The 10,972-nt window shown below is 44.3% G+C and overlaps 1 long non-coding RNA gene across 1 annotated transcript; it reads right to left on the minus strand.

Annotated features, from left to right (window-relative positions):
* Positions 1 to 968: 968 nt before the first annotated feature.
* On the minus strand, positions 969 to 9,101 carry LOC309515376. Its single transcript, XR_014212434.1, has 3 exons — positions 8,965 to 9,101; positions 8,738 to 8,790; positions 969 to 1,764 (listed from the first exon to the last, which is right to left on the minus strand). It is a non-coding gene; the product is annotated as an uncharacterized lncRNA (long non-coding RNA).
* Positions 9,102 to 10,972: the final 1,871 nt, after the last annotated feature.

The following is a 10,972-nucleotide window of genomic DNA, read 5'->3' on the forward strand; positions in this document are numbered from 1 at the left end:
CGCTAGGCGAAGAGAATCACAGAACGGATTCTTTTCGTCTTGCGAGGCACCACTGTATGGGCTCCCAAAGACAGGATGAATTAATGATAGATGTGTGGCAGATACAAAGACAGAGGCAGCTTGACTATTTTCATTTCTTTTGCTAAATAGTCCAAAGAAAGCTTTTATTGCTGCCACTAGGTTTCAATAAATAATGGCACTAGTCGTGTGGCGGCATTGTAATATAAATCTAGAGATACTCTCCAGAGATCATCACCCTGACAACAGGAAGATGGCAATTTGTGATATCATCATGATAAACATTGTAAGAATGGTGATGTGCCTTCTCTGCTTTGCTTCTTGTTTTGGAACTTTTCCTTCCCCGCGCTCAGACTGCCGCTTGTTTTCATTGTTGTGTCATTATAATTAGGACCCTGCAGATTTCTTTATAATTGCTAATTATAAATAGCTTTTGCAAGCTTAATTAATTCTGCTTACAAGGACTAACAGATTACCCAGGATTCCCCATCATTTGTCACAGCAACACATGGAGTGGGAAGAGGGGCTGTTGCTCTCAGGCCTTTTATGTAGGCTTCCCATGGACATCTGGCTGACCACTGGAAACAGAGTGTTGGGACTAGATGGGCTATTGACTTGATCCAGGAGCCAGACTCTTGTTACGTTATTTTTATTTTCTATGGATTTGTAATGTCCTGGGTGCACTCCCCTTCTGCTAACTTTGTTCTTCTTCGTTAGTCTTGGCCCAACTGCACTTACTGCCAATTCGTTTCCGGGCCCAATTCAGAGTTCTGGTTCTGACCTATACAGACCTAAATGGCTCAGGACTGCAATGCCTCTCTCACCATATGAACCAGCCCAGACCTTGCAATCATCATCTGAAGCCCTTCTTCTTGTGCCTCCTCCATGAAAGGTCCAGAGGGTGGCAACACGAGAACGGGCCTTCTCTACAGTGGCTCCCTGTCTGGGATGCTCTCCTCATGGAGACTCGCTTGGCACCTTCATTACATACCTTTAGATGCAAGGCGAAAATGTTTCTCTTTAACCAGGTGTTTGTCTGATTAACATTCTATGGCTTTTAAAATGTGCTTGTGGGGACGGGGTTATTACTGGTGATTTGTTTTCATTTTCCTTTTATTGTGTGTTTTGTATTCTCATTTTGCATTTTTCTGTTGTGAACCTCCCTGTGATCTTCAGATGAAGGTTGCCACATAAATTTAATTACTAAATTAATAATAGGACCATGGGACGGGTCTAATGTCCAATTATGGTTTTTTAAACCATAATTAAATGCAAAGTTGTGCTGGCGACAGGAGAAGGAAATGCTTCATCTCCTTTCCTGACCACAGAAAGCAGGAGGGTTCAATCCTGCAAGGTTCTGCTTTGCAAGCGCCTTCCCTGTGGGGCGAGTACTTATGAAGGAGCATCTCGCTGGGGACTGTAGCCTTCCCACCTGATATCACACCCACTGACAGCCCTAGTTCACACCAGGACTCCTAACTTGACCCAGACAATTCAGGACTGCCTGTACCCAACTCCGCCGAAGCTCAAACCCTCTTGCTTCAGTCAAATCCAGTGCACAGCCTAATCTTTATCATAATACATCATATATACTCACTTATAAATTTAATTCTGATATCGTCTTTGGTCATATTAGGTTGGGTCTCATAGGGATGGACAGATCAGTCTATTTATGGTCCATACCACTTTCACAGGTCTTCAGTCACAAGTCAATCCCATCCAATTCTGCCTCAATCTGTATTTTTTCTTTTAAAAAATGAATGGGAATTTGCTTTATTTTGAACATTTCCCCCGATGGAATATGCCTTTAAAAAATCATTTTCTCCCAAATTACTCATTTGTGCATGTGTATGAACCAAAAACATGGATTTTCATCAATGTTTTGGTGCATTCTTTGAGCCAATACCTGAAGCTCAAACCCTGGAGAAGTGCAAAGAAACCTGAAGGATAACCGTGTTCCGATCTGTGTTATTAGTCTGGGGAGTGCAAATCAGATTCATTTGCTTAAAAAACAAACAAACAAAAAACATATCACATGAAATCCTCCAACATTCCTAAGGTTTGAAGTAATGGAACAGGGCAATTGATTGGAAAGGCTGATTTCTTTTTGTAGGCCTTCTGAGCGAATATTCATGAGCAGTTTCTGATACACTATACAAAGGAGTTTTTGAACACACTTGAGCCTGTCTCTATGTGTTTCTTGCTCCACAAGATTAACATCACTTGGACGAGGAAGCCAAGATAAGCAAGGTCAACCTGACGCCTTTCTCACAATCCCTGTCAGCATCCACCAGTCAAAGGGTGTGAGACCCAAAAATGGTGGAGTTCAGACACTGAATTTGAGTGTCCCTAGATCCATTAAGGAAAGATCCCTCCAAAGTTGGGGCCAAACCAAAATGGATCCATCTTGTTCCCTTCCCAGCCCACTCTGCTCTTTCCCCCTACTATTTTACCTAGACAGGTGAACAGTTTTCATAAGCATCAGTACACCAAAAGGATGAGTGCACTGTCCTGTATGGAGCCATGGGACTCTAAAATGTGAAGCCACAATGACAGTCAGTGGAACTGTGGTATTCTGCAATATTCTAGAATAGGAGGCAATGTTTTTAAACAGGGATGGGAGGCCTTGGCTGCCAGATTTTGTTGGACAACAGTGCCCATAATCCTTGACCACTGGACATGTCAATGAGCTACAGCTGATGGGAATTAGAGTCTTAGAACATCTCTGAGCTATCTAGCAACTCTATGGCAGCACAATTAACTTAAAGAAGTACTTGCTAAAACAGAAAGGCCTAATAAATTTTCTTGAGCACCATGTCAAAGAGCTTGTGGTAGACGTATTAGTATAGGAAGGACATTCTTAATTGATGGGACACTAAGCCAACTCTTACACATCCAGATGAAATGGAAACTTGCTGAAATACATACCTTGTGGAAATGCTAGAGTTTAGACAGTAATTCAAACCATCTTGTATCAGTTATGAAATGGGATATGGCATTGCAGTAAGACCTTGAACTCACTGTGCTGGTGTTTGGTTCACTCATGCGGTACAAATAACTGAGCAAGCTGTATGCATTAGCAGTCCTTTCCATTGTTCCTCAGCCACCCACATTCCACCCACAAAATGATGAGCAAGATTTTACAACATAACAGATGATGCCAAGTCAGGAAGGCCATAGCTATAGCTCCACTCACAGTATGAAGGTGTGCATTGGCAGAAATCCTGCTCACACTGCATAATGTGATTGCATCCTGCCACACTGGGGGTGGAACTGCAATGAGGAAGGCGCAATATCACAGCCTCAGCTTTCCTTCTTGCTCTGCCCCTCTTCCACCTCTAACACCTGAGACTGGCTTTTGCCATTTCATTTATAGCAACCCTCCCCAATCTCAATTGCTAATCATGTCACCACCACCACTGGTAACTTGAGAAGCAGATCTTCGTTTGGAAGGGCAGTTATCTCAGCAAGAAGCATTCCAGTGACTATGTGGGCATTTTCGTAAAGGTAAAGGGACCCCTGACCATTAGGTCCGGTCATGACCGACTCTGGGGTTACGGCGCTCATCTTGCTTTACTGGCCGAGGGAGCCAGCGTACAGCTTCCAGGTCATGTGGCCAACATGACTAAGCCACTTCTGGCGAACCAGAGCAGCACACGGAAACGCCGTTTACCTTCCCGCCGGAGCGGTACCTATTTCTCTACTTGCACTTTGACATGCTTTCGAACTGCTAGGTTGGCAGGAGCAGGGACCAAGCAACGGGAGTTCACCCCGTCATGAGGATTCGAACCACCGACCTTCTGATCGGAAAGTCCTAGGCTCTGTGGTTTAACCCACAGCGCCACCCGCGTCCCTTTTCATACATGATGCTAAAAGATGAATTTCAACACTTAATTCATGTTTTTGTTGAATTGCTTATGAATGCAGTAAATCCGAAACGGAGAACCTGTGGCCCAGTAGATCTTGCTCAACCAATATTCCCATCATCCCTGACCATTGACCATGCAGACTGGGGTTGATGGACATTGGAGTCCAACAGCAAGTTCTCTACCTCTGCTGTAAGCACAGGTGAGAATCTGGAAAGATAAGACTGGATGTACATTGCAGCTTATCTGGGTTTTGCATCCCTTTTAGGGGCAAATCTAAAAACAAAGCTAATTTAAGTCTCGAGAATATAACCATAGTTAACCTTTCATTTGATGGTTGTTACAGGTGTTGGTCTGCCGTAGTAAAAAAAAAATAAAAATAAAATCCTTCCAGTAGCACCTTAGAGACCAACTAAGTTTGTTATTGGTATGAGTATCTGAAGAAGTGTGCATGCACACGAAAGCTCATACCAATAACAAACTTAGTTGATCTCTAAGGTGCTACTGGAAGGAATTTTTTTATTTTATTTGATGGAGGTTTATTCATGACTATGGTCATGATTCTGACAATGTAGATCATGTAATTAAGGACTTTACATTTCCCCCCAAATCATGTGTCAGATTTATTTTTGAAGGGCTGTAGGCTAACTCAGTTGGTAGAGCATGCTCTGCATGTAAAATGTCCCAGTTCCAACCCCCAGCTTCTCAATGCAGGGCTGGGGGGGGGGGACGGACCCTTTCCTGAAACCCTGGAGAAGAGCTGCCAGTCACTGTAAGCAGTACTAAGCCAAGTACTAAGTACTAAGATGGACCAGTGATTTGGCTCAGAATTAGGCAGCTTCTAACTGCACCATTTCTCAAGGTCAAAAGAAGGAAGAAGGAAGTACTCTGTGACATACATACATACATACATACATACCCACACCCTGATCTGAAATGTACCAGAACTCTGTGAAAATAACTACAGGAAAATAATAATTAAAAAAATCCAAACCATGTTGCTTTTTTGTGGCAGGCCTGGCCCCAAAGCATTTGTTCAGGTAGTCAGGTAGTCTCTCTCCTGCTTCCCAACACTGCCAGCTTCCTCTTGTTATGCAAATTGTCATTACAACTAATCAGCAGAGGCAATAACTTGTAGAGCCAAATGACGGCTTCTCTTTTTTCCCTTTTCAGTCCGCGAGCTCCTTATCTAAATAGTTAAGTCATACCAGCCCCGACAGTAGCATAAGAAAGCAATTATCTAGTTTAAAAAGTGAGCGGGGACAGGCAGCAAGGCTTATTACGTTCTTCTCCCTTAGGACTGAACAATTATTCCAGGGTTTTTTAAAATATGAAAAGGAAGCTTCAGTCGAATGCAATTGAACGCATCATCAAGCCTACCTAGTGGCGGTGAAGGCAGCAAAGAAAGCATACTTTGCTGCCTCTGTTTCATCCTTGTTGTGCCATCCAGAAGAGCTTTTCCGGGTAGTGTGGGGCCTCTTACAGTCTGGCCCAAAGGAGATGGTGGAACTGACAATGACTGCTCCCCACAACAAACAGGGGGGGCGCCCTTTGCATGGTCGAGCACAGCCCCTGGGACCCTATGTGGCACTATTAGCACAGGCTTGGCTTCACCTCCCCCCAGGTGGGATACCTGGAGGTCTCTGCCTACCTCAGCCAGTCGCTCAATCCCGCCTGGGGAGGCGTTGCCAAGGTAATCAGGCCAGGTAGGGGGAGGGACCACCCTGCCCACACAATAGGGGGAGGATCTTACCTGGGAATTGTCAGTTGGCTCCAGAGCTTCTCCCACCCTCAGTTAAGATTTCTTTTGGAGGTTAACCTTTTCTCCACAGGTACACGGTGTTGGGAAAAAGCACCAAGGCAAAAGCCAGCTCCAGATGGCTGGAATGCAAAACAGGATGTTGTGGTTTCAAACTGTACTATTGGCAAAAAGAAGGAGTCTATTCTCTGTACTGAGCACCGGATGTTAGCTCAGAGTGTCATATGACCCGTGCTGGAAGTACAGGGGTGGAGTTGTGACTCTTCTGATGGAGTCTGAAGGGTGCAGTCACGTTTTCTATGTACTGCTGAATGACAGGAATAAAACATGTAAATAGGACTCCTGTCTGTCTCATTTCCCCTCCCTGGGGAGAATGCAGGGAGGGAGAGAAACAGAGTAGCAGAGGGTGTGTTCTTCACGTCTGACTGATGAGGAGAATCGCCGAGTTACAACCTAGCCTGCCGGGAGTAGCAGACAAAAAGTAAACAAAGTATCCAGCTCAATTGCCTGGGGGAGGCCAGTTACCTCTGACTGTGAGCTGAGATATTAACATACGGATGCTGCTATGTCAGGGTCACTGTTGAAGGGCCGGAAAGGAATTCCCCTGCATTGGCAGGTTTGCCTTTCCCGTAGCAAAATGTCACAACTTTGGTGGTATCAGGCCTTGGGCGGAATCCTTTAGTCTATCTTCCCTAAATGGGGGTGGGTGTGTAACAGTGACCCACACAACCCATTCTCTTTGCGGCGGCGATACCAGGGTTTCCCGTTAAAGGGGTTGTTTTGAGGGGAGGCTTTGGCCGTACGCCTAGAGGTTGTCATTGCCCTGCGACGGCGGTGTAACGGGGGCAGGCTCTCTCTGCTTGAACATATGTTTTCCAGAGCCAGCCCACCCCCCACACACACACACTCTGGATAACCCTGATGATAAACGCCCAATGCCTGAGCCAAGGTCTGCCCACATCTGAAACATAATAAAGTTGTGGCCAATTTTAATCCCATAGTACCTTGTCTTGAGTCGTTATTCCACACAGGGCTGCCCAGGGGTTGGGGGACTCCGCCTGTCCATGCAATAGCTGGCTGTGACTTGTTTGCAAAGCACTTTGAGGACAAAATCACTGGCATCCACCAAGATCTTAACTCTACTATTCCAGCAGATGACTCTCAAGGGGTGTTGAGAGCAGTGTGTAGTCCAGGGGTCAGCAAGTCTTACCGGCCATGGGCTGGACCACTCCCACAGAGATCGTCCGTAGGCCGGACCGACGCAGCGTGACGCCGGAAATCGCGTCTGCGCATGTCCGCGGTGCCGGAAATTGCTTCTGCGCATGCCCAGACGCCAGTGCAGACGTGATTTTCGGCCTCTGGACATGCACAGAAGCGATTTCCAGTATCTGCGTATGCGCAGATGTGATTTCTGGCGCCACTCGGCAAGTTCCTGTGGCACGCTGAGCCGGTTTAGTACAGCGCGCAGGGGACTCACTGTGCGGGCAGTTCGGTTTGCAGGCGGCTCATGGTCTGGTAAAACAATCTTCTTGGGCCATATCCGGCCCATGGGCCGTACATTGCCGACCCCTGGTGTAGTCCCTGACCCTCCCAAGTGTCCCCATTTTACAGGGACAGTCCCAGATTTACAGAAACTGTCCCAGTTTCTGATCTGATCCCAGAATGTCCCGCTTTCCCCTAGGACGTCCCTATTTTCATTGGATAAACGTCAGAGGGTATGGATACAGGTAGGTAGCCGTGTTGGTCTGCCATAGTCAAAACAAAATTAAAAAATTCCTTCCAGTAGCACCTTAGAGACCAACTAAGTTTGTTATTGGTATGAGCTTTCGTGTAAATGCACACTTCTTCAGATACACTGAAACAGAAGTCACCAGACCTTTATATAGAGGGTATGGAGTTATTCAACCCCCAAGCCAAAGAGATAAGTAACTATACAATCTTTAGAAGACGTCTGAAGGCAGCTCTGTATAGAGAAGATTTTTTTAAATGCTTAATGTTTTATTATGTTTTTATATATGTTGGAAGCTGCCCAGAGTGGCTGGGGCAACCCAGTCAGATGAGCAAGGTATAAATTATTATAAATATTATCCCCAGGCAACATGGCCAATGTTCAGGGATGCTGGGAGTTAGACTCCAAAGCAAATGGAGGGTACATGTTTGGGGAAAGGCTTATATCAAGTAGGCAGTATGGAGAATTTACTTATAGCAGTGATATCTGTGACGCAGGCAAATGTATTTCCCGCCTGTGTCACTTTTGCATGTTTTTACCCACAATTCCGTCCCTTTTCTATGTCACCCTGCAAATTTTTGAAAAGCATTTCTCTAATTTAAATGGCTTTTGTCAAGGGCAGATATTTAAACATCCCCAGAAAGAATAGACATTGTGGATGTTCTTTGAATGTGCTGGACACTGTAGAACATATTCTTTTCTACTGTTCATTGTAGAACCAGCTACGCAAACGCATACTATCCCCTTTTTTGGGTAGTCTAACACTGCGGGAAAATGAAAATAACCAGATTCTATCTGATGTAACTGGGTGGCTGGGTTTTTGTCAATAGTATCCCTTAGAGGGCGAATGGCACTATTTAGCGGGAAGAAATCCCAATGAAAATCCTCGTCATATATTTTACATGGCTGTTTATTTGTATATATTTTACAATGTTATATATGGATGTTTTATTATGTTTTATGATGGCCTCTAGTTGTAATGCCTAAAAAAGGTTTGGCGAAGTATTTCCAACCTGTGTCACTTTTGCATTTTTATTGCATGTATATATTGTGGTTTTATATTTTGATTTTGTTCTGTGAACCGCCCTGAGACCTCTGGGTGTAGGGCGGCATATAAATTCAATAAATAAATAAATATATTTTACCCCCAGTCCTGTCCCTTTTCTATGTCACTCTGTAAATTTTTAAAAAAAGCATTCCTCTCACAATACAAATTGAAATAGGCATTTAAAAATATATTTCTTTTTTCCCACTTTTAAATTACTGAAAACTGTATCTAAATCAATGGCCTAACTTTAACATTAAAAAAACAACCAGTTGTAATGTATGGGTGTCATAAGAAGGTGACACAGCCTTGACACTTACCAATGACTGAAGCAGAAAGAAGGTTTCCCCTATGCTCACCAGAGTATTTGAGTCTGGAGAGAGAAGATTTATTTATTTCCTAAAATCTATATACTGCTTGATTGTTTTACAGCATTATTTTACCCCAACAGACGATTCTGATCTTCCCCCTCTTACTTTTTCTTTCTGTCACATGTCTGCCCTTAACGTTAATTTCCCCTCAGGATCAAAAGTGTCACGTCCCCCACCTTTTCGTTGTTTCCTTATTCGTAATCAAGCGGGAGACCCGCACATTCAAATGCTGATAATAAATAGGCGATAAATTATTAACAGTAGCAAGCTTGAGGGAAACGAGATGAAAGCTGACGGATGTTTCTCTGACAGATCAAAAGCAGCAAATGTAACTGACCAGGCCTGCGAGAGAATTGTAGAAGAATAGATTGTGTTAAGAATGTGCCTCACAGAAGCAGGATGGGATATACACATATGTTTAATGGACAGATAAATTTAAATTATGTTTGTTACTGTGAGGCCATTTGGAGGATCGGATCTCAGGTCTTTACTGTGAATGCCCTACCCTCCAACATTGCTCTGACGGGGACATTTTGGGATCAAATTTGGGGCGGCTTCTGTAAATCTGGGACCGTCCCTGGAAAATAGGGACACTTGGAGGGTCTGGAATGGCGGAAGGAGCAGTTTCCACAAAACCATTGGCCTTTCCATTCGTTCTGAAGCCTGAGCCAAGGTGGAGGGGAGAGAGCTTAGTTTTCAAACACAAGCTCAGGCTATGACACAAAAATAAATCTCTGCATAATGACAGCGTCTAATGGAAGAGGTTCCCAGCGCTGTTAATGAGAGCTCGGAGATAGGAGCGAAGCTATAAATATTTTAAAATAATTAAAACATATTGCCATTGCTGGGCCCTGAGGAAGCGTGGGGCTGCTGAACTGTCAGCTGTGGTGCTGAGGGAAATTGTTTTCTGAAGAAATGAATAAATGGAAGCACTTAAGTAATAAGATTTTGTATTTGCCAATCCTCCCACCAAGAGAGCAAGTGGGGGGAAGAAAATCTGTGAAATGATGAAAGGACCATAGGCCATGCATCAACACTAAGCTCTCTTTGTGGCTGTGCAGAGCCATAACATTTTTTTTAATCTAATAACAAGAACACCCAGGGCTTGTTTTCAGCTGGAACTCTCCGGAACTCAGTTCTAGCACCTCTCAGGGGGCGCCATTGCCATTCGAAGAAGTGTTTATGGTGAATCCCTGCACCACTTTTCCTAGTATAATAGCACTAAGAGCACTTTTTTTTTACTGTGCCAGTGTCTTGGCCCTAGATAAAGGGCTCTAACTCCCAGGCTGGTTTCTGCCAAAGCCTTTAATGCATAATTCAAAGGGATACAAAGGCAATACGCAGGTTACAAGGTGGAATGGATACATAAGAGGGATAGACACATGGCTAAGTGTAACATGGCCAGTCCACAACACTGTCCTCTGTGGCCAATCAGATGCCCATGGGAATCTCACAATAAGATCTGGAGCCCAACAGCACTCTCCCCACCTGTGATCCCAGGAACAGGTATTCATAGACGTGCTTTCTCCAGAGTTGTAAGTAGGGGTCATTCCACGCCAAATCACCTGGTGCCATGTGCTCTCACAACTCAGATTTTCTTCCAAATAATAATAATTATGTGTAGATACCTATGAGTTTTTGGTTTTTTTTAGATTTTTGGGTCCGAAATTGGGCGCAGGAGAAATTTTTTAAAATTTCAATTTTCACGCTATTTAGGCTAATGCAATTTCTGCAGCAGTTTAGGGGAAAAAACACACCTCCTGATTCACTTATTTCTCAACCAATTGGGCTTATTTTGGTATCAAAATAAAGAGACAAAAAAAAAAACACCTTTACAAATTAATTTGAGGTTATCTCATAGGTAGGTAAAGGTAAAGAGACCCCTGACAGTTAAGTCCAGTCGCGAACAACTCTGGGGTTGCAGCGCTCATCTCACTTTACTGGCCAAGGGAGCCAACGTTTGTCTGCAGACAGCTTCAGAGTCATGGGGCCAGCATGACTAAGCTGCTTCTAGCGAACCAGAGCAGCGCACGGAAATGCCATTTACCTTCCCGTCGGAGCAGTACCTATTTTACTACTTGCACTTTGACACACTTTTGAACTGCTAGGTTGGCAGGAGCAGGGACCGAGCAACGGGAGCTCACCCTGTTGCGGGGATTTGAACTGCCGACCTTCTGATCAGCA

Source organism: Podarcis vaucheri, assembly GCF_965113315.1.
Source record: "Podarcis vaucheri genome assembly, chromosome: 12".
In the NCBI taxonomy this organism is placed as follows: Eukaryota; Metazoa; Chordata; class Lepidosauria; order Squamata; family Lacertidae; genus Podarcis; species Podarcis vaucheri.